This window comes from Aotus nancymaae, unplaced genomic scaffold (genome assembly GCF_030222135.1).
Source record: "Aotus nancymaae isolate 86718 unplaced genomic scaffold, 86718_ANA_hifiasm-v0.15.2.pri h1tg000041l, whole genome shotgun sequence".
Taxonomy (NCBI): Eukaryota; Metazoa; Chordata; class Mammalia; order Primates; family Aotidae; genus Aotus; species Aotus nancymaae.
This window is the reverse complement of record NW_026988455.1, coordinates 617,974-641,089: the sequence shown is the minus strand read 5'-3', so window position 1 is coordinate 641,089 and position 23,116 is coordinate 617,974. Positions and strand designations below refer to the sequence as shown.

Genomic DNA, 23,116 nt, shown 5'->3' with positions numbered 1-23,116 from the left:
GCAGACACTGCGCGCGTGGGGACGGGAGACCCAGCCTCCTCGGCCGCTCCGGGAGTAGGCGCGGTCGGTCAGATGCGCTGCTGAGCCGAACGCTGGAGAAGGGGCAGAAAACCTCCCTCAAACCAGACAAAGCAGTGTGAGCTTCAGGTTCTCAGATACCCCACTCACACAGACCCCACATCTCCAGTCACCTCCTCCCACCCGAATCCCATTCAGAGCCACCGAATTGCACGTCGGACAAGTTCTTGGGAATCGATCAACCCAGCCTCTTCATCTCACAGACAGCCCAGGGCGGCTCTGTCACACAGCCACTATCCCGTGCGCAAGTTCTGAACTTGGCCTCAAAGAAGCCCCAGAGTAGGAAGAAGACAAAATAACTAAACTTCAGTTTTTCGATTCTGGGCTGGAAGTGAGATTTTCTTGAATGGCAGCCAGTGTTTTGACTCTTAGGTAAGTGAGTGTAGTCGAGACGGGTAAGGCCCACTCAGAAGATACACTGAAGAAAGAAGACACTTCCAGAGTAAACAAATGGAAGGAAGCAGCCAACGCCTGAGGACACCCATGGCAAGAAGGAGCCTTTGGATTCCGGGCTGGGATGGAAAGGGAGGTAGATTCACCTACCATATGCCGTTACTGTACTTGTTACAGTCGTCTCTTTGTATCCGTAGGATTGGTTCCCGGACTCTGGATTTTTTAAGATGTTCATATACTTTTAAATCATCTCAGATTAGTTATAAAACCTAATACAATGTAAATGCTATGTAAATAATTGTTAAGGTGTATTTACGGAATAATCACCCAAAGAAATCTCCACATTTTCAGTACAGATGCAATCCTGGTAAGCCTAACTACATTTTTTATTTCAATTGGTTGAATCCTCAAATTTGGAAATCCCAGATATGGAGGGCGGATGGTACAATCAGCTGTCAGGTGGGTTTCCATGGCTTTGCATTGACTATACCTGAACCTTATGACTGATCCTGTGGTAGCCTAGACTCCCCAAAATATCCACTCTTCCTTATCTTGGTAAACAAGCCCAGTTCTTAGTCACGTCCCTCCTTTGCCTACCTACAGGAGCATATGGTTCCAATCTAAGCAACTCATCATAATTCCAGCCTAACTCGGCATCATCCAATTCCCTGCCACAGCTATTGGTTGGCAATGGGCGTGACACATTTCGGCCAATAAGAGGACCAATTTCCTGGTCTTTCAAAGGCAACCCCTTCTCTCTGCATGTCCTCAAAAAAACGGGTCTTCTGGATGATGGGTAGCCATCTTCCAAACACAAGGTCTGGGTTAAAATAAAGCAGACATTAAGAAAGCAAACAGAGATCTAATCTTTGGTTACTTTTTTTTTTAAAAAAACAATCTGGCTCTGTTACCCAGGCTGCAGGGCAGTGGTGGAATCCCGGCTCACTGCAACCTCCTCCTCCCAGGTTCAAGTGATTATTGTGCCTCAGCCTCCCAAGTAGCTGGATTACAGGCACTCGCCACCATACCCAACTAATTTTTTTATTTTTTAGTAGAGATGGGGTTTTACCATGTTGGCCAGGCTGGTCTTGAACTCCTGACCTCAAGTGATCCACCCACCTCAGCCTTCCAAAGTGCTGGAGTTATAGGCATGAGCCACCGTGCCTGGCTTTTGGCGACATTTTTAAGACTCTTAAGCAACTTATGATCTCAGGTGTATCTTCATTGATTAGACCAATGGGATTCGAATTTTCTGTTGTTTGTAATCTAGTGTGGTTTACACAGTACCAACCCAATGACCATTTTTTTTAGTAGCAAAGACATAAATGTCAGGTAAGAAGTCTGATTAGTTAACTTTTAAGGTCCCATTCCCATGTGTTTTAGTTCATTTTCTGCTGCTGCTAACAGAATACCATAGACTGAGTGACTTATAAAGAACAGAAGTTTATTTGACTCATGGTTCTGGAGCCTGATAAGTCCAAGAGCATGGCATTAGCATCTCTAAAAGGCCTTCATGCTGTGTTATCCCATGCAGAAGGGCAAATGAGCACACATGACAGCATAATCCAATCATGAGGGCTCTACTTTCTTAGAAGTCCCTCTTAAAGGTCACACTTCTCAACACTGTTGCTTTGGGGATTAAGTTTTCAGCACATGAATTTTTAGGGGACACATTCAAACCATACCACTGTGATAAGATTCTATGACTCCATGGTAAAAATGGAGCGAAATCTTGGGATAGGAGAAGGTATGTGGTCCCATATGTAGGATTTATGCTGTTTTCAAGGTTTTCTTCTCATCCTTCTCACTCAACTAGTGCAGAGGAAGAATATCTGCCCAAACCTTCAGTCATAGGGGCTCCCTCATTCCTTAGGGACTGACTGGTGAAGTTTTTCTTACCTATTATGGCCCATATAGTTTTACTTTGTAATTTATTTTCCTTATTAGATTGTGAACCCCTTGAAGGTTACAACCAACATGCATCTGTCAGTACCATGCACCTAACGTAGTGCCAACAGCATAGTAAACCCAAAAAGGAAGAGCTGGAATTAAATCTGTCATTCATTTAACATTATAACATGAAATTATTTTTAACAATGTAGTCTTTACAGGTGTCATTTTTTTTTTCCTGATACCAAACCTGGCAGAGACACGTGTCATTTTTAATAAGAAAATGATTCCCACCAGTGAATCTCCTATAATACCTCTGATTTATATGAAAGACAAAAAGAATATAAAAAGTGGAGTTTTGTATCACTTGTAACTCATTTCTGGGCCTTTGCTGGCCCAGCTAGATAAAGCCAGAAGCCTTTATCAAAAAGCTCAGAGAGAAACAACTAAGTGATACAAATTCAGTGTTGATTAATAGTACTGTTTCTGTAGTATAAGTTAATCACTATCAACAAATTAATATTGAGAAGTATTTAATGTGCATTTCTTATATGCAAGGCATGGTGTTAAATGTTTCAGGACAGAAAGCCTAAAACTTGTGTTGCCCTCAAGAAGGTTATAATAGATTTTTTTTTTTTTTGAGACAGGGTCTCACTCTGTTGCCCAGATTATAGTGCTATGGCACAATCTCAGTTCATTGCACGTTTGCCTTCTGGGATCAGGTGATCCTCCCACCTCAGCCTCTGAAATACCTGGGACTACAGGCACATGCCACCACACCTGGCTAATTTTTGAATTTTTTTTGTAGAGACAAAGTATCGGCCGGGCACAGTGGCTCACGCCTATAATCCCAGCACTTTGGGAGGCCGAGGCGGGTGGATCACTAGGTCAAGAGATCGAGACCATACTGGTCAACATGGTGAAACCCTGTCTCTACTAAAAATACAAAAAAATTAGCTGGGCGCGGTGGCACAAGCCTATAGTCCCAGCTACTTGGGAGGCTGAGGCAGGAGAATTGCTTGAACCCAGGAGGCGGAGATTGTGGCGAGCCGAGATCGCGCCATTGCACTCCAGCCTGGGTAACAAGAGCGAAACTCCGTCTCAAAAAAAAAGAGAGACAACGTATCACTATATTGTCCAGGCTGATCTCAAACTCCTGGGCTCAAGTGCTTCTCTCACCACAGCCTCCCAAATTGCTGGGATTGATCATGGGCACGAACCACCATGCCCAGCAATCTAATAGAGCTTGGTTCACTGTCCATTCACTGTAACCTACTACTGAACAGACACAGGAATTCTGTCAGCATGATTTCAGTCCTTGCTTTTTAAGAGCACCCCCTCACACACACATACTTTATCTTTGAACACACTTAGGCATATTTTATCAAGGACATCTCAGTTGCCCAGAGAAACCTTTATAGTCAAAAGGAAAAGCAGCCAAAGCAATGGGCTTTTTACTTCTTTGGGAGATTGACTTAACTGGCCTCTTTTTAGAAGACAAATATTCTAAAAAGCTGAGAGAAGAAGGAGAGAGGGAAGAGAGTCAAGTCGGGTGTTTAGTGGATGTAGTAAATTGCTATCTGGATGGAGTGACTGGCCTCCTAACATAATCCTCTAGGATCCAAGGTTGATGGCTAATAGACTGTCTGATAGCTCTCTGCTACCGCCACCACGCCCATCTAATTTTTGTATTTTTAGTAGAGACAGGGTTTCACCATGTTGGCCAGGCTGGTGACGAACTCCTGACCTCAGGTGATGCACCTACCTCAGCCTCCCAAAGTGCTGGAATTACAGGTGTGAGCCACCGCGCCCAGCAGTATTGGGTGTCTTTTTAAGGAAGGAGCACCTAACTCACATGAGCTTATAATAGCATGATGGAAGTCAGCTACACAGATTTGTATGGGCTACTCCCGTAGATTAAAGATTACCAAAATACATACTAAGAAAAAAAAAAGCAAAGAATTCTTACCACATCAAAGCACGTGAATAAATCTTCCCTTTTGCCAACAAAGTAAAATTTGTACAGACTAAAAACTTAAATATTTGGTGACTTGCCAGTCATACGATCAGAATAGGGAAGGGATAGCTGTTGTTAAAAGAATTGTTGTTGGATGCGGTGGCTCATGCCTGTAATTCCAGCACTTTGGGAGGCCGAAGTAGGTGGATGGTTTGGGCCCAGGAGTTCAAGACCAACCTGAGAAACTGGGAAACCCTGTCTCTGCAAAAAATTTAAAAATTAGCTGAGCATTTATATGCCTGTAGTTCCAGCTGCTCAGGAGACTAAGGCAGGAGAATTGATTGAGCCCAGCAGGTTGAGGCTGAAATGAGAATGTCCTTTAATAGACCAAAAATGCCCTTTAATATAGTATGGTTTTTAAACATGGTGGCCCACATCTGTAATCCCAGCACTTTGGGAGGCCAAGGGGAAGATTGCTTGAGCCCACAAGTTAGAAACCAGCCTGGGGAACATGGCAAGACCCCATCTCTACAAAAAATAAAAAAATTAGCTGGGTGTGGAAGTATGCACTTGTGGTTCCAGCTGCCTGGGAGGCTGAGCCCAGAGAATTGCTGGGGCCCAGGAGGTTGAGTCTGCAGTGAGCCGTGTTTGCACTACTGCACTCTACCCTGAGTAACAGAGTGAGACTTTGTCTCAAAAACAAAAATTTTTTTTAAATGATGGTCATTCATCATCTTAGACTATGACAAATAAACATTACCATTCTTCTGCAGGTTTGGTTGTAAAGGTAGTCAGTAGAAAGTTATGGATGAAGATTTAATTTTATTTTTCAAAAGCTTGAGTACTTATAAATTCAGCTGCTGTTCTGTAGACTCCTAACTGCCTCTGGCATTTGTTTATTCTTTCAGTTTTTTATCAATTGAATAAATATCTATTAAGTACATACTTTGTGCCCAGAACTGTCTTCTATGCTTGGATTATACTAATGAAAAATGAGGAACAAAAGGAAAAAAATTCCTGTCTCCATGGAGCTTACATTCTAATAGGTTGTCTTCAGTCCCTGTTGGTACTCAACATCAGTTTTAAAAGTTTCAAATTCCAAACAAAGACAGGTTAAATGGGTAGAGCAGAATAAGTAAACTAGGTTTTTTTTTCAGATTTTGAAGATAGTTCTATTGTTGCCTCAAATGTGTGATACTTGGTTGTGTGTCATATAAGAATTGGGTAACAAAATGCTGATGGTGGGCATCTGTAATCCCAGCTACTCGGGAGACTGAGGCAAGAGAATCACTGGAACCGGGGAGGCAGAGGTTGCAGTGAGCCGAGATCGCACCATTGCACTCCAGGTTGGGTGACAAGAGCGAAACTCCATCTCTAAATAAATAAATAAATAATAAAAAAGACACCCAATACTAGAACCCTGCAGAAGAGAAGAGATTGACCTTGAATACATGAATAGACAGAGCCAGGCCTGAGATTTTCGTGGGAATAAGATAATTCTTTCTTGATTTCCTCAACTCTTCTTGGGATCTCAACTACCTTCTGAGAACAGAAGGTTCTGAGATAGATATCACTTAGAACAGTGGTTCTCACTCATACTGTGATTCCTAGATGAGTAATATTACTATCATCTGGCAACTACATAGAAATGCAAATTTTGGGGCTCCATTCAAGGCCTACTCTGTGAGTAGAGCTCCATTCCAGAAATTCTGAGGATGGGGCTAGCAATCTATTTTCGTTTGTTTGTTTGTTTGAGACAGAGTTCTGGCTCTGTTGCTCAGGCTGGAGTGCAGTGGCACAATTTCAGCTCATTGCAATCTCCGCCTCCCGGTCAAGCGATTCTCTTGTCTCAGCCTCCAGAGTAGCTGGGATTACAGGCACGCGCCACCACGACCAGCTAATTTTTGTATTTTTAGTAGAAACGGGGTTTCACCAAGTTGGCCAAGATGGTCTCAATTTCTTGGCCTCGTGGTCCGCTGGCCTCGGCTTCCCAAAGTGCTGGGATTACAAGCGTGAGCCACCTGGCCTGGCCGCAATCTATTTTTTAACAACCCCTTCCTGTGCTTCTGATGTCCGCTAAAGTTTGACAAACAGTGTCTTTAGAGTAGTGGCCCTGTGATGTCCTTAACAGCTCAGGAAAATTAAGATGAACATAAATTGGGCTGCCAGAGTAGATTTACCATGAATAGATAAAGACTATTAGAGCGATGTACTTAACAAGATACAGCAATGCTAAAAAGAATATAAATGCATTTAAATTAACCTTGTTTTTTTTTACTTTGAGACAGGATTTCGCGCTCTTGTCCAGGCTGGAGTACAGTGGGCCATTATGGCTCAATGCAGCTTCTGCCTCCCGGGCTCAAGCAATCCTCCTGCCTCAGCCTCCCAAGTAGATGGAACCACAGGCACGCTCTACCATGCCCAGCTAATTTTTGTATTTTGTGTAGCGAGGTCTCACTATGTTGCCCAGGCTGGTTAAATTAACCATTTTTAAATGGTTGCTGAAGGCAAACGTTAATGCTGGTGAAAAGTCCAGAAAAAGAACACCATGTGAGACCAAGTTCAGCTCTCCCCATGTGTCAGATCTTGTAAATCTTTTCTTGCAAGTCACTGACATCTTAGGCAAATTCAGTCTATTATAATAGTAAATCTGTTGTTTATTTGAATATTCATCAAAAAATCATGGTTAGTATTCACAAGTTTTTAGTTGCATATGACCAATTTCCTTCAACTAGGAGTTCTTCAAGGGTAAGGCTTATATTGTATTTATTTTTTTCTTATTATAACTGTGTCTTCCTTCTAATGCCAATAATCCGTCACTAATTGTTTATTAATTAAATCAGAAATTATATTTTCGGTGAAAGTTACCTTGTCTTGATTCCCCTGGGTGATTTCATAAAAATGAATTGATTGATTTGGATTAGATGATTTAAATTGCACTTAATTATTCACACTTTAATTTGAGAAGAGTTAGGGAACAATTGTTCTTACATACTGCAGAAATATTTTATTTTGGGACCATCTGTTGAATTTTCATTTTCACTGTACCAGCATTTTTATGCAATTACACATTAAGTTTTGGCGATTGGGACATTCTTCTTTAAATTCAAGATGTCTTGGTATAATTTTTCCTAATTCATTTGCATTATAAGCCTACCAGAGGTTTTTTTTAAAATTGTTTCTAATCTTTAAACATTAAGCTTAAATGTTCACCTTAAGCTTTCAAACTGTATTCAGTAGCACGATAAAATAACACCATTGAGTATTTTAAACATCTTTTACATTGAGGGATATCAGCTTCCTGTGGAATTGGGAATGAAAGCTGAGGAATATCATGGATGAGATTTGCTCATTATTTCCTAGGTCTTTGGCTACCTCTTCCACTCTATTTCTAACGATCTGATGTGTTCCATCTCGACATTATTCAAGTTTTAATAAAGTATGCTTGATGGGATTAAAACTGGCAAATAAATAAATATTCTTTGCTTGCTAAATCTGAGTTGCATTTAGTCTTTACATAAGACTTAAACTAGAGTGAAAGAAAGTGAAAATGAAAGCATTAATAATCATCTAGAATATACTTTCATTTCCTTCAGTAACATTTTTATTTGAACAAGGAATTTAGTATTTTATTTCCCTTTTAGCCAAATAATACAGTTTTCTTAAAATCGTAGCTTCATTACATTCATTTGTTGAATTAAAAGTGCTCTGATTTGTTTTTCCAATGAACCCTGTAAAAACAAAAGCATTAATCTGTAAGAAAAAACTCTAACTTGGCTCTCCCAAAGTGCTCCCGTATTGACTTGTGTGACTGTCAGTCACACTTGAATGAAGCTCACAATGCTAATGAGAAATCAAAATCATAGGCTTATCCCCAAAGGATCTGTTAACTTCTCTCAGAGAAGCAGGAGTCTCTTTACACACATCAGTCTTCTGTTCCTGACCATCTCAGAAAGTATTGGTCCCAGAAGGACAGAGCACGAGAATGTGGCTGTCCCATCAATAACATCAGCCATGTTGTTTTTTGCTCCATCTATAAATTGAACTGATTTACAGCTAGGTACAAACATAGGGAACTTAAAAGAACTATCTGAAACATTAGGATGATTAGCATCAAGTAATAGGTAAAAAGGTGGGGGTGGGGAGGAACACATATGCTCAAGTGGGAACTTGTTCTCTGCATTTCAAAGATGTCAGTGCAATGTTCTTAAAACCTGACTCTTTGAGTCAATATGTCTAAGTGGGTTCATTGTTTATTCTGTCAATTAAACAGAAACAAAGATCTAGACACAGTAGACAGTTCAAAAGATTTACATTTTAAAACAAAGTATATAACAAAATATTCATGAAAGAGGGCTTTAAAATAGTTAATGTGAGTACCTATCAAGGATATGCAAGTAAAATGAGATCCCATGTTACAACTGTCAAATTTGCATGGATATTTTAAAAAGCATAATGATCAATGCTGGTGATTATGCAGTGATAGGCACCCATAAACATTGCTGGATAGAATGTAGATTAGGAATTAACAAATTAATAATTAGTAAAAACCATTATGGAAAGCAACTATTCAGTATATGTCAAAGAGCCTTCTAAATACCCATACTCCTAATCTAGTAATTCTACTTACAATTTCTACTTCCAGGAAAATAGGGGAAAAGTTTTATTTGTAAAGAAAAACACTGTGTTTATAAGATTAAAAAATAGATATCCAGCAAAGAGCAATTAATAACAAATTATGGTAGATCAAAAGACTTTAAATCTATAGCTTTTTTTATCCATGATAATTTTTAATGATATTTACAAAGTTTTTCTTACAATTGGAAAAGGCTGGTATCAATGTTACAGAGAAAAAAATAGGCTATGAAACCATAAAAGCATGATCTCCTCTTTCTGAACTTACTCTTTCTTACATTTGATAGTAAAATTCGGTCTCTCTGATTCAACCAACCAGTTACATTCTCTGAAACACCCTGAAATCTGCCTTTTGGTTTTTCCCCTTCCTGGTTTCCTTTGCCTGCCCTTCTCTACACTCTCAGTTCAGTGCTTAATTTCCCTTCTAGCCAAATAATACAGTTTTCTTAGAAATGTAGCCTCATTGCATTCATTTGTTGAATCAAAAGAGCTCTGATTCGTTTTTCCATCCTTGCCTTAGTGGTAATCTGCCAAACAGGCATGTAAAATGTAAATAATGTTTCTTACACCTGTATTTTTGTTTGTTTGTTTTGAGACAGAGTCTCATTCTGTTGCCCAGGCTGAAGTGCAATGGTGTGATCTTGGCTCACTGCAACCTCCACCTTCCAGGTTCAAGCAAGTCTCCTGCCTCAGCAGCCCAAGTAGCTAGGATTATAGGCATGTGCCACCATGCCCAACTAATTTTTTTGTATTTTTTGTTAATAGAGACAGGGTTTCACCATTTTGGCCAGGCTGGTCTCGAACTCCTGACCTCAGGTGATCCACCCACCTTGGCCTCCCAAAGTGCTTTGAATTACAGGCATCAGCCACCACACCCGGCCTTCACCTGTATTTTTAAAAAAATTTTTCCTAAAGTATAAATAATTTTGTTCATCCTTCATAAATTAATTGTCCCTTTAGATTTAAGGTTTGTTGGATTTTTGAATCCTAAAATGATATGCATTTATGCTAAAACGGAAAAATACAGAAATGTAAAAAGCTGAAATAAAATCTCATGTAGTTCCACTACATAAAGACAACTTTTAGTAGCTGAGAGAATTTTTTTCTGGTCTTCATTATTTGTCAAGCTTAAAGCATTGAAAATAACTGGATTTTGTGCCTCTTAAAGTCTATTTTCCCTAAATAAAAAATAAGAAAGAAGAAAGAAATAAGAATATTTCCAAACACACAAAAAAGTAGAAATCATAGTATAATGAACCCCTTTGAACCTCCACCCTGCTTCAAGAAGTGTTGAAACATTTCTACCTCCAGGTTAATTTGAGCAAACATCAAATCATTTCATTCACAAATATTTCATTCACAAATATTTCCTCATTTACATCTAAAAGATAAGAACACTTGTAAAAAAATACAATGACAAGTAATAACATTGTAACAGCTCACAGTTTTCTTCCTTTTTTTTTTTTTTGAGACGGAGCCTGCCCTTTCGCTAGACCGCAGTACAGTGGCGTGATCTCTGATCACTGAAATCTCCGCTTCCAGGGTTCGAGCTATTCCTCTGCCTCAGACTCCTCAGTAGCTGGGACTACAGGCATACACCACCAGGTCCGGCTAATTTTTTGTATTTTAGTAGAGATGAGGTTTCACCATGTTGGCCAGGATGGTCTCGATATCCTGACCTCCTGATCCATCCGCCTCGGCCTCCCAAACTGCTAGGATTACAGGCGTGAGCCACTGTGCTCAGCCCACATCTCACAGTTTTCATTTAAATGTTTTAATATCGTCAAGTATTCAGTGGTCCAATTTCTCCCAATGGTCTCATGCTTATTATAGTTAATTTGTTCAAAATTGAGATCCAAATAAAGTCCACTTGTTGCATTATTTGATATGTGTCTTAAGCCTCTTAATCTTTTGCTTCTCCCTCCTTCTCTTTTATTTGATTTGTTGAGGCAAAATTGGGTTGTTTGTCCTATAGGACTTTTCATAGTGTGAAATTTTTCCTTCCTTCCTTCCTTCATTCCCTCTTTCCTTTCCCTCCCTCCCTCCCTCCCTCTACCTTCCTTCTTTCCTTCCATCCTTCCCTCTCTCCTCTCTCTTTCTCTCTTTCTTTCCTCTTTCCTTTCTTGATCTGTCACCCAGGCTAGAGTGCAATGGTGTAATCAGGGCTCAATGCAGCCTTGACTGCCTGGGCTAAAGCGATCCTCCCACTTCAGCCTCCTGAGTAGCTGGGACTACAGGCACAAGCCACCACGCCTGGCTAATTTTTTTTATTTGTACAGATTCAGGTCTGATTATCTTTCCCAGACTGATCTTGAACTTCTAAGCTCAAGCAATCCTCCCAAGTCAGCCTCCCAAAGTGCTGGGATTATAGGTGTGAGCTATCCCACCTGGCCCATAGAGTGAATTTTCTAATTGTAACTCCCTTAGTGTTATTTAATATGTTTCTTTATCTTATCTGTATTTCGTTATTATTTAGATATATAGGCTTGATCAAATTCTAGTTGGATTTTTTTTTTTTTTTTTTTTTTTTTTTTTTTTTTTTGAGACGGAGTTTCGCTCATTACCCAGGCTGGAGTGCAATGGCGCGATCTCAGCTCACCGCAACCTCCGCCTCCCGGATTCAGGCAATTCTCCTGCCTCAGCCTCCTGAGTAGCTGGGATTACAGGCACGCGCCACCATGCCCAGCTAATTTTTTGTATTTTTAATAGAGACGGGGTTTCACCATGTTGACCAGGATGGTCTCGATTTCTTGACCTCGTGATCCACCCGCCTCGGCCTCCCAAAGTGCTAGGATTACAGGCTTGAGCCACCGCGCCCGGCCTCTAGTTGGATTTTTGGCAAGAATATTTGATATGTGATCATGTAGGAGACAAATGTCTGCTTGTTAATCTTTTTGTAAAGCTAGTCATTGTTAATGATCATTCCCTAGCTGCATTATTTCACTAGGGGTTACAATATGATGATAATAGATCATTTCTGCATCAATTATTAGCTGAAAAATGTAAAGAGAAAACTCCTATCATCAACTATTGGGTTACCCTGAGGTCCAATTTATATATGAGACATGAACTAGATGCTTGATTCATTCTCTTTATTTACCAGTTTTTAAAATAATAAGTTGTTTTCCTTGTATCTTCCAAAGGTACCAACAGAGGTTTTTTGTCTTAGAGCCTCAATCTGAGCTGATAGACTAAAACATATTTACCGTGCATCTATCTGTTACAGTTATCGTACAGAATATGCTCAAACTGTTCATCACCTCTTTGATCAATGGAACCATCTTCAAGTTTTTTCCTGAGTCCCTTTTGACATGACTTAGAAGTCTTTTATACTTACCTTTTGATGTGACAGGGAACCCACATTTTTGTTTGTTTGTTCGTTTGTTGGTTTTTGAGACAGGGTCTCACTCTGTGTCCCAGGCTGGAGTGCAGTAGTGTGATTGTGGCTCACTGCAGCCTCAACTTCCCAGGCCCAAGTGATCCTCCCACTTTGGCCTCCCAACGTGCTAGGATTACAGGTGTGAGCCACTGTGACCAGCCAAAAATGTTATTTTTAATGGCGGCATCGTGTGCATACACTACTATTTATTTAATAGGTCTACCGTTTGGAGGAAGGGGCTTTATATAATTTCTTTTTTTTAATTAAAAAAATTTTTTTTTAATTTTTATTTTTTTTGAGATGGAGTTTCGCTCTTGTTACCCAGGCTGGAGTGCAATGACGCGATCTCAGCTCACCGCAACTTCCACCTCCTGGGTTCAAGCAATTCTCCTGCCTCACCCTCCCCAGTAGCTGGGACTACAGGCATGCTCCCCACGCCCAGCGAATTTTTGTATTTTTAGTAGAGACGGGGTTTCACCATGTTTGACCAGGATGGTCTCGATCTCTTGACCTCGTGATCTACCCGCCTCGGCCTCCCAAAGTGCTGGGATTATAGGCGTGAGCCACCGCGCCCGGCCGCTGTATATAATTTCTAATGGTTCTCTATTATAAATACAGTGATGCACCACTTAATGACATTTTGGTCAATGGTGGGTTGCACATATGATGGTAGTCCCATAAGATTATAATGGAGCTGAAAATTTTCTATTACCTAGTGATGTGGTAATTGTTGTAATGTCTTTGCACAATGCATTACTTTTTCTCTGTTTAGATACACTAATTACCATTATGTTCCAGTTACATATAGTATTCAGTAAAGTAATACATACTGTACAGGTTTATAGCCTAGGAGCAACAGGCTATAACACATACCCTAGATGCGTAGTAGGCTATACCATCTCGGTTTGTGTAAATGCCCTCTATGATGATTGCACAGTGATGAAATTGTCTAATGATGCATTTCTCAGAACTTATACCATCATTAAGTGACACATAAATGTACTTAGCTATTTTATAGAAAGAGGGTGCATAGGTAACTGATAATGTACTTATAAATGTTTTCTCTATTATTATTTAATGTTTAAAGGAAAGCTAGCCAGGCGTGGTGGCTCTTGCCTGTAATCCTAGCACTTGGGGAGGCCAAGGCGGGTGGATCACTTGAGGTCAGGAGTTCAAGACCAGCCTGGCCAATATGGTGAAACCCCATCTCTACTAAAAATACAAAAATTAGCTGGGCATGGTGGCACATGCCTGTAATCCAGCTACTCAGGAGGCTGAAGCACAAGAATCACTTGAACCTGGGAGGCGGAGGTTGCAGTGAGCCAAGATCACACCACTGCATTCCGGCCTGGGTGACAGAGCGAGACTTCATCTTAAAAAAAAAAGTAAGACTAGTCAACTAGTGTATTTGTGGTCTGCCCTATAAAACCAGGGTCCATCATTGAGACATCACAGATATCTGCCTCTAGGGTGGGGCTTGCAAACAATGAATTAAAAGGTGGCAGCAAAGGTGATATAAAAACTCTGGGAGAGGGGGGCAAATACATGTTTAGTTTCTAACACTCATCAGCCCCTGAGGATATTCTGCTTCTTGGAACTGTAATCCCTCTCACAGTCCTGGACATTTCATTGTTCACCAAAAGGATAAGATAAGCCTTGGTGGGAGTATGATAAATGGAAAATTTTTTTTTATTGGATTTTAGGTTTTGGGATACTTGTGAAGAACATGCAAGATTGTTGCATAGGTACACACACGGCAGTGTGATTTTCTGCCTTCCTCCCCTTCACCTATATCTGGCATTTCTCAACATGCTATCTCTCCCCAACTCCCCACCCAAATGGAAAATTTTTATTGCTAAACTGTATTGGAGGTGGCTCACTGATAACTATACAAAAGGTTATAAAAGGAAAGTCAGTGTCTTCGCCACCACCCAAAATTGCCTATTTGGCTGGTTGGAAATAACTGGACTAGCTAAATGTTAAAATGAATTAAGTAATCTTACAAATACATGTAATTGGCATGCTTTTATTTTATTTTATTTTATTTTACTTTTGAGACAGGGTCTCACTCTGTTGCCTAGGCTGGAGTGCCATGGCATGATCTCGGCTCACTGCACGCTCTACCTCCTGGGTTCAAGTGATGGTCCTGCTTCAGTCCCTCAAGTAGCTGGAACTTTAGGCATACATTACCACACCTGGCTAATTTGTTTGTATTATTTGTAGAGACAGGGTTTCACCATATTGCTCAGGCTGGACTCCTGAGCTTGAGCAATTGGCCTGCCTCAGACTCCCAAAGAGTTAAGATTACAGGCATGAGCCACTGCACCTGGCTACATTTTATGGTACTAAAAGTTGTCGTTAATTTCTGAATGTGATACTTCTAATTCTAACTGATTTATCATACAATTTGCCTCTTTCCCAGAATGTTTGAAAGCCATTTTTCTAAAATTCCTGGGCATAGGGAGTAACTCTTTTCTTTCTTTTTTTTTTAAGTTTAATTTTATTTTAGGTTCTGGTATACATGTGCAGGAAATGCAGGTTTCAGACATAGGCAAGCTCATGCCATGGTGGTTTGCTGCATCTATCAACCCATCACCTAGGTATTAAGCCCCACATGCATTAGTTATTTATCCTGATGCTCTCCCTCCCCCTGCTCCCCTACCCCCGACTGGCCCCAGTTCCTCTTATTCCCCTCCCTCTGTCCCTGTGTTCTCATTGTTTATCTCCCAATTATAAGTGAGAAAATGTGATGTTTGATTTTCTGTTCCTGCATTAGTTTGCTGAGGATAATGGCTTCCAGCTCCATCCATGCTCCTGCAAAGAACACGATCTCATTCCTTTTTATGGCTGCATAGTATTCCATGGTATATAGGTACCACATTTTCTTTATCTAGTCTATCACTGATGGGCATTTGGGTTGATCCCATGTTTTTGCTATTGTGAATAGTGCTACAGTGAACATATGTGTGCATGTATCTTTATAATACAATGATTTGTATTCCTTTGGTGTATACTCAGTAATGGGATTGCTGGGTCAAATGGTATTTCTGGTTCTAGGTCTTTGAGGAATCACCATACTGTATTCCACAATGGTTGATCTAATTTACATTCCCACCAACAGTTTAAAGCGTTCCTATTTCTCCACAGTCTTGCCAGCACCCTGTTATTTCTTGACTTTATAATAATCAGCATTCTAACTAGTGTGAGACAGTATTTCATTGTGGTTTTGATTTGCATTTCTCTAATGATCAGTGATGTTGAGCTTTTCAATTCATACATTTGTTGGCCACAAAAATATCTGCTTTTGAGAAGTGTCTGTTCATGTCCTTTGCCCACTTTTTAATGGGATTGTTTTTTTCTTGTAAATTTGTTTAAGTTCCTTGTAAATTTTGGATATTAGCCCTTTGTCAGATGAATAGATTGCAAAAATGTTCTCCTATTCTGTAGGTTGCTGTTCACGCTGATGATAGTTTATTTTAGTGTGCAGAAGCTCTTTAGTTTAATTAGATCCCATTTATCAATTTTTGCTTTTGATCAACTCTTTAGGAAGAAAATGAAGTTAAAATAGCAGTCTCCAGAAGTAACCCAGCAATGATATAGCCCAGTTACCACAAACTTCCTTTATTTACTCAGTTTATATGGTCAGATTCTGTGAGATAAAGGTGTTACTGGTCAAAACTCATTAAGTGAGTTTTGTAAAATTCATAGGTATATTTTTAAAATAACTGCCTCACAGAACAGTTAACATTTACCCTTCAAATTATAGAGGATCTCAAGCATCAAATGCTTAAGCAGAATGCAGAGTGTGCTTGGATTTTTACACTTTTGATGTTTTGCTCTCATGATACTTATAGTCTACCGTGCCAAAACAGAAAACTGATATAAACGCATTTCAGTAGGCAGTTATGTTAATTTCTCTTTCTTTTATTTCATTTATAAATTATAAGGAGGGGGTTGTGTAGATGCCTGTAAGGATGGTTACCAGATAAAATACAGGATGCCCAGTTAAATTTGAACTACAGATAGACAAGGGATAATTTTTTTTTTTTTTTTTTTTTTGAGACGGAGTTTCGCTCTTGTTACCCAGGCTGGAGTGCAATGGCGTGATCTCGGCTCACCGCAACCTCCGCCTCCTGGGTTCAGGCAATTCTCCCGCCTCAGCCTCCTGAGTAGCTGGGATTACAGGCACGCACCACCATGCCCAGCTAATTTTTTGTATTTTTAGTAGAGACGGGGTTTCACCATGTTGACCAGGATGGTCTCGATCTCTTGAGCTCGTGATCCACCCGCCTCGGCCTCCCAAAGTGCTGGGATTACAGGCGTGAGCCACCGCGCCTGGCCAGGATAATTTTTTAGGATAACAAATATTGTATGGTTCATACTAATTCTAAAAATTATTCCTTGTTTATCCAAAATTCAAATTTAAATGAGTGTTGTGTCCTGCATTAAATCTAGTAACGCTATGGATGAATAGAGCATAATGATGTGTGATCTTTGAAAATTTTTAAAAAGAGTATGTCTCATAATATAGACCACTTCTCAAACTGTAATATTCATACAAATCACCTGACTGCTTGTTAGAAAGCTGTATTAGTCCGTTCTCACACCACAATAAAGACATACCTGAGACTGGGTAATTTATAAAGAAAAAGAGGTTTAATGGACTCACAGTTCCACATGGCTGGGGAGGCCTCACAATCATGGCAGAAGGTGAAGGAAGAGCAAAGGCACGTCTTATATGGCAGCAGGCAAGACAGCGTGTGCCAGGAAACTGCCCTTCAGATTTCGTGAGATTTATTTACTATCACGAGAACAGCATGGGAAAAACCTGCCCCATGATTCAGTTACCTCCCCCTGGTTCCCTCCCCTCATATGTGGGGATTATGGGAGCCACAATTCAAGATGAGATCTGAGTGGAGACACAACCAAACCATATCAAAAGCAAATCCAAATTCTGCAGATCTGGAACAGGATCTGAAATTCTGGATTTCTAACAAGCTTCCATTTGATGTTGATGCTGCTGCTCCATGAACCACTGTGCAATGCAGTAGTGGATGTCTCTTTTGAGGGGGGGATTTTTGGTTTTGTTCTTGTTTTCCTGACTGCTTGGCATCTGAACTGTCTAAGCTTGGAGAATTCACTGATATGTTAGTCTTAAAAGGAAGTAAAGCCTGATTCTCACTATCTAGAAACAGATAGAAGTTGTCACATAGTCACTTCATCATCCCTCCTTGCAACTTGGATTCAGGTGCATGACCTACCCTTCTCGATTCAAAAGCACCTACATGGCTCTGAGTCAGGAACTAATAACACAAAGAAACAAGAATAGCAGTCAGTTCTCTTTCTCTTGCCACAGTGCAGTTGTGGCCAAAATGAGTTCTGAAAGCAGTGGTGCTGTTGGAGAAAGGAGCAGAGTCCAGCATGCTCAGTAGCATTAGTAATAGCGATCTTCTCATCCGGCTACCTCTGCAGCATTATTTTAGCCCTTGGTCTTGGCTGCACCACTTTGAGCTTGGTTCTCAAGTCACACAATGATTCTGTGGGCTGCCCAATTCCTTTGCTACTAAATCATACAGAATTGATTTGTGTTACTTGAAACTAAAAACCCCAATGAAGGCCGGGTGCGGTGGCTCACGCCTGTAATCCCAGCACTTTGGGAGGCCGAGGCGGGTGGATCACGAGGTCAAGAGATCGAGACCATCCTGGTCAACATAGTGAAACCCCGTCTTTACTAATACAAAAAATTAGCTGGGCATGGTGGTGCGTGCCTGTAATCCCAGCTACTCAGGAGGCTGAGGCAGGAGAATTGCCTGAACCCAGGAGGCGGAGATTGCGGTGAGCCGAGATCGCGCCATTGCACTCCAGCCTGGGTAACAAGAGTGCGAAACTCCGTCTCAAAAAAAAAAAACAAAACCCCAATGAAGCCAAAGGGTCTGCCAGAAGCTAGCTGGCTTGCACAGCCTTGTCAGATGTCAATATGTTTATGGAATGCCACCTAGGTCACCACTCAGCATGTTCTTTGCCTCACAGAGTGAAGAGGATTCAGAGAGAGAGGCAAATGCCCTCTTGATGGAAGGGTATCTATTTCCTGGCATACATTTCTATGCCTCCTCTGGAGAGGATGTTTCTGACAATGACTGCTTTTGGCTTAATAAGACTGGATTTATATACTAACCCTGTTACCAACTAGTTCTGTGAGTTTGGGCAAATTACTTAGCCTCTATGAGCTCCATTTCCTTGGCTGTGAAAGAGAGTTAAGACATGTTTTTATTATTGCATTTATTCACATTATACATGATTTTTTTACAGCTTTTTTGAATTATAATTTACATATCATTAAATTTACTCATTTCAAGTGTACAATTCAATTACTTTTAGTAAATTTATTGAGGTGTGCAACTATTAATATAATCTAATTTTAAAAAATTTTCATCACCTCCAAAAGATTCTTCATGATCATTTATAATTAATCACCATTCCCACCCCTGGCCCAGCAAACACCAATCTGCCTTCTGTCTCTACATATTTCCCTTTCTGGACATTTTATATAAACAGAATAATACAATTATACCGATTTTTTACACTAGCTGTTTCTGCTCTACAGACAGTCCCTGACTGACGATGGTTCCACTTAGGATTTTTTTGACTTTATGATGGTGCAAAAGTGATATACATTCACTAGAAATCTTAGTGTGAGTACCCATACAACACTTCTATTTTTCACTTTCAGTACAGTATTCAATATATTACACAAGATACTTAGCAATTTATTATAAAATAGACTTTGTGTTAGATGACTTTGCCCAACTGTAGGCTAGTATAAGTGTTCTGAGCACGTTTAAGGTAGGCTAGGCTAAGCTATGACATTCACTAGGTGATATTAAATGCATTTTTGATTTACAATATTTTCAATTTAAAATGGGCTTATTGGGATATAATCCCTTCATAAGTGGAGAAGCATCTGTATAGTGAGTTTCCTAAAGGCCTATATCTCTATATCTGACTGAATTGTTTATCTACAAAAGGCAAAGCACAGTGTTTTGTATATAGTTAAGTGCTCCAGATAAGAAACAAAACACTGATACTTTTCCTATGAGGTGGTTATGGTGAGGATTAAATAAATCCATTAGACGTCTGCTACTCTAAGCAGTATCAGCATTGCCAGCAGCATTACCAGGGAGCTGGCTAGAAATACAGTCTTGGGGCCCATCCCAGACTTAGTGAATTAGAATCTGTAGTTTCCCAAGATCCTCAGGTGATTCATAGTCTCATAAAAGTTTGAGAAGCACTATTCTATTGTAAGTTCTATGAGGGTAGGGATTATGTGTGGCACATAGCATGTGCTAAGTAGTATTTGTTGTTTGAATAAATGAATGGTACCACCTAAGAAAGTATTTTGTAAATTTAAGTCCTATATACACAGGACTGTGAAAGAACAGAAGTGTGGATTTTGGGCTTAACTATAAAATCTTTTAGAGAAAATTTGGACTGATTTTTATAATCCTAGTTTACAAATTGAAGCAAGAATATTTATTTTTCTTATACTGAGTGACAATTTTATGAGGAAACCCAGTTTTAGATAGAAAATATAATTGTCCCTTAACTGATATTGACTTTTTAGTGAATTTATTAGCATGATAGTTAATTATGAAACTTCTTAAAACTGACAAAGAAAATTTATTTGGTTCCACTTTCTGTAAGAGGTAAGACCTTGATCAACAGCTAAGAAGCCAATGTCAGACTTTAAGGGACAGGATTGGTAAATGTTGTACAGTTATCATCAACCTCTAACAAGAAAAACCCATCTAGTTTTCCACTTACAGTCTTCTGGCTTGAAATGCTTTAATTTATTCATTTAATCATTCTTCAAATCATCAAACATTTATCAAATTTGTCACTCTGTGATGAGTGCTATGCCAGGGCTTTCTGATGGATTGCCAGGTACAATATTCTTGAGGAGTTCTATATCAATACAAAGATGACACCTTTTCAACTATATGGGCTAACAAAAGAATTTTTATGATTTATGAATTCATGAATGTTAAAGTCTTAAAATGCTATTAAAATTAAACTATATTGGTTGTATATTTAACAAGTTTATTGAAAAGGCTAAAGTTATATTTTCCAGATAAATCCAGTCTATATGGTTAACACTTACAGAATACGAATTGTTTTTACTTAGGGTTGCTCAAGGAACATAAAATGCATGTACTGGCAATTTTCCACTTGCTCTTCCAGATCCACTTTTTTACCCTATTTGTCTTGCTGTTTACTGGAAGTTGAACTCTAAAGACTGTGCCACACAAGCCCTCTGGTTACTGGTTTGGCCAATGTGAGGTACCAACAGAAGTTTGGAGGATGGGAGGAAAAGAGGACAAGTGTTTATTCCCCAGTCTTTTGCAGGGCCATAGTTTGGCGGTGGCTGTATTTCTTTATTTATAGTAACAGACTTTGTCAGCAACCCTTTCCAAGCTACAGCTCTTACAGGGTTCCACTAATAGCTCCCTTCCCCTGTTCCTTCAAGCTTAAGGTCTTCCATTGTTGCCAGTCCTTAAGTGCTTTACCATTCCTTGTTGGTTCCCTTAAACATTCCTATCCCTCTATAAACTATTCCTTTATTAAGCTCTTTTTACTTTCTTAGAGTGTGCCATCTTTGGTAATAAAAGAAGGGGTCATAAATCAGCCAGTATCTAAGGACTGCCTGGTGAGTTGGCACTGTTAAGACATATAATACATGATCTTGCTCTTGAGACACTTACAGTCAGCCCAGTGAAGGAGATGAAACCAACACATGTGAAGCAATTAGGAAACACTACACATCAGTATCTAATGAGAGACTTCGTTTGTTTGTCCCTTATTAACCATTCACCCTTCTTCTGATAACCATACCCTGATTTTCCTCTTCTGTTACTTCACTCAATGTCTTTTAGGTGGAGTGAACTTCATTTTCAACAACAGTAATGACATGAATCAGACCTGAGATACTGGATATCTTCATTTTCAACAACAGTAATGACATGAATCAGACCTGAGATACTGGATACCAATCAGAGCCAATTAAATGTAAGAAGACTATTGCTGGCACCTGTGGGAAGGAGACATGTACTCTTCCACAGAGATTGCTAACAGTAAGAATTATGTAAACTGGAGCTGCCAGCAGCCACCACATGTAGCCTAAAACTGAAGCCAACACACAAGACAGAGCCAAGAGATGAAAAGAAAGAGAATTCTAATGACATTGCTTAAACCCTTGGATCAAACTATGCCTTAAGCTATCTCTAGTTTTTTAATTACATGAGCTGATAGCCAATATATTATCTTTTTTGCATGTCATTTTGAATTGTGTGGGATTTTTTTGGTCACCTGCAACTAAAATAGCTCTAACAATTCATAAATTGGTATCAGGAGTGGGGATTAGTAACAGAAAGATCCAAAAATAATGAATTAGTTGATTCAGATGAGGCCTCATTAACATCAGGCTGGGACTTCAATAGCAAAGCAGTAGGTTAAACTGGCACCTGTTGTATAGTGGGATTCAGAACATATGCCTATCATGGATAAAATGTAAAAGGGCTGTTGTTAAAAGGTCAGATACTAAAATATATCAACTATTACTTGTTAGCTTTTAGTAATGTCCTACAAGAAAAAGACTCAAACTTAGGACTGACCTTGATTTATCTAAGGCAGAGAGGAAAAGAAGATACCACTTTGTTACGAGTGAACATTTTTGCTTATAGGCTGCAACAAAAGGTGACAGAAACGTCAATAATCTGGAGCCATGAAGGGCTGAAAAAGCCCCAAGAGAATGTTAATGTTAATGAAGGCAAGAATGGATAAGATTGGCACTAGGGAGAAGTCTTAATACACTCAGGCCTCTTTCAAGCAGTTCCTGCCTGCTGAGAAAGGTAATAGTTATCCCATTCTACTCCCTTCACCACCAGCTAACACACCACCATCACTCCCTCCCCTTGCAAACCCAGTGGCTATTATTTCAAATTGTTATTAGGCATGAACCAAAATGGAGACCTTTAAGTTAGAATATCAAGGCCTATTACTAAAAGACAAAAATTCTCATATCAAAATCTAGATTCAAAGACTGCAGCTTAAAAAAATCCTGGGGCTTTGGAATTCTCCCCCCATGGAATTGGCCAGATACAAATAGACCAGAAGTTTGCTAAGAATTAAAGAAAACTGGGCCAGGCATAGTGGCTCACACCTGTAATCCCAGCACTTTGGGAGGCCTAGGCAGGCAGATCACCTGAGGTCAGAAGTTCAAGACCAGCCTGACCACCATGATGAAACCCCATCTCTACTAAAAATACAAAAATTAGCCAGGTATGGTGACTAACACCTGTAATCTCAGCTACTCTGGAGGCTGAGGTGAGAGAATCACTTGAACCCTGGAGGTAGATATTGTAGTAAGCCAAGATCGCGCCATTGTACTCCGGCCTGGGTGAAAAGAGCAAAACTTTGTCTCAAAAAAAAAAAAAAAAAAGAATTAAAGAAAATTGTACTATGAGAGAAACCCTAAGTCTGGAGAAGAAAAGCTAGGTTACTTAGGCTTAACACAATAGATATTGATTTTTCACTTTTGTAAAGTCCAACATCAGTGCCCCTAAGTAGCAGGTGGTCTTCTACAAAATCATTCAACTACACAGACTCTTCTATCTTATGGCTTTACTGTCTTCCAGGTTCTTAGAGACCTTTCTTTTTTTTTGAGATGGAGTCTCACTCTGTCACCAGGCTGGAGGGTAGTGGTGTGATCTCGGCTCACTGCAACCTCT

At 39.8% G+C, this 23,116-nt stretch overlaps 1 protein-coding gene and 1 long non-coding RNA gene across 4 annotated transcripts in view; one reads left to right on the top strand and one right to left on the bottom strand.

The window, feature by feature from the left end:
• Positions 1 to 23,116, bottom strand: part of TCF12 (transcription factor 12) — a 418,189-nt gene that overhangs the window by 377,182 nt on the left and 17,891 nt on the right. The gene's annotated exons all lie outside the window — the stretch shown is intronic.
• On the top strand, positions 30 to 22,463 carry LOC105710621 (uncharacterized). Of its 3 annotated transcripts, XR_010336934.1 has the most exons (4): positions 30 to 838; positions 10,425 to 10,558; positions 21,263 to 21,460; positions 22,070 to 22,463. It is a non-coding gene; the product is annotated as an uncharacterized LOC105710621 (long non-coding RNA). The 3 variants fall into 3 exon arrangements; XR_001105833.3 differs by lacking the exon at positions 22,070 to 22,463 and having other exon boundaries at positions 21,263 to 22,063; XR_002477696.2 differs by lacking the exons at positions 21,263 to 21,460; positions 22,070 to 22,463 and adding an exon at positions 14,826 to 15,049.